The 1,308-nt window shown below is 41.3% G+C and overlaps 1 protein-coding gene across 1 annotated transcript in view; it reads left to right on the forward strand.

Moving 5' to 3' along the window:
- Positions 1–1,308, forward strand: part of LOC123253457 (protein PALS1-like) — a 24,322-nt gene that overhangs the window by 22,450 nt on the left and 564 nt on the right. The window lies entirely within an intron of this gene.

The raw sequence follows: 1,308 nt of genomic DNA on the forward strand, positions 1-1,308 counted from the left end.
CTCTCTCTCTCTCTCTCTCTCTCTCTCTCTCTCTCTGTTTGCATCTTCTATATGTCCATTAGTGTCATTTCTATATCAAAGTTAGTCACTGGGTTCCCCATGGAGCCACACTGGGCTCCTTAGCTGGCTCCCTTCTCTCTTTCTCTGGAGCTATTTCTCTTTGTCATCTCAGAATTTCATTCTAAAGAACTTCTGGTCCCTCCATGTCTGTCTTCCACTATAAAATGTTAGGGCGTCAGATCCTTTCTCTGAACTCTTTAAAATCTAGGACGTACATCAGAACATACCTGGCTTTTCTCTAGTCTAGAAGGAATTTCAGGATGGAGAGACCACTTCTTCCCAAGGCTCCAGTTATTTTGACCTTACTACTCTTATTAGACAGAGTTTCCATGTAAAACGAAACCTGCCCAGGAAGGTTAACACAGCCACCTGCTCACAGAGGAGCTAGAAGTTATTTTTTAAGGATACCCCTTTTCAGTGGAAACATTTTTTTGGCCGAAACACTTTTCCCACTCCTCAGTCAATACTTACTAGCAGCTCTAAGCGACCATTTTTTTCTTCTAGTTTCTGCTGGTGAATACCAGAGAAGAATGGGCCTGACCTCAGGAAGGTTACAGTCTTGGTTGGAGACGCTCATGAATATGAACACCGAGACACTATACAGCAGTACATGACAGTGTAGTATCGAGGGCAAAAGGAGAGGAGCAGGTTCTGGAAACATGGATCCAAATCTCAGTTCTGTTATGAGGTCACTGTAATAAGGGGCGAATCACTTCATATATCCGGGCTTTTCTTTTCTCATTGGCAAAAAGAAGGTTTGGGATCAGATGATCTAAGGTTCCTTCCAGTTGTAACATTTTAGTATCAGGTCATGCTAAAGATAATCCAAGGTGTGCAGGTGGAAAATTTGTCACACCCGAGCTACATTCCCAGCATCCTTTTAAGTATGTCCTCATTTGATGTACAGGGACTTGGGAGATAAATTTGGCTGAGACCCACACCATGGGGCTTTTTTTTTGGGGGGGGGGGAGTTTGTGCTTTTCTTTGGTAAAGTGCTGCAGGTGTGAGTTTTTTTTTGGCTCTCTTTGCTTTGCTCACTTTACTGTAAGAATCATTTTCCTTTTCTTTTCCTCTTTTTATTTATTATTAAATTATATATATATACATATATGTATATATTTAAAACACTAGGAGCATTTATTAATTTTTACTCCTACAAAGGACAGGAAATCAGAAGGACAATCCAGTTGGGTACTGCCAGACTAAGTTGGTCTGGTGATCACTTGCCTCCTTCTTCTAGTATGCAGG

Source organism: Gracilinanus agilis, chromosome X, assembly GCF_016433145.1.
Source record: "Gracilinanus agilis isolate LMUSP501 chromosome X, AgileGrace, whole genome shotgun sequence".
Taxonomy (NCBI): Eukaryota; Metazoa; Chordata; class Mammalia; order Didelphimorphia; family Didelphidae; genus Gracilinanus; species Gracilinanus agilis.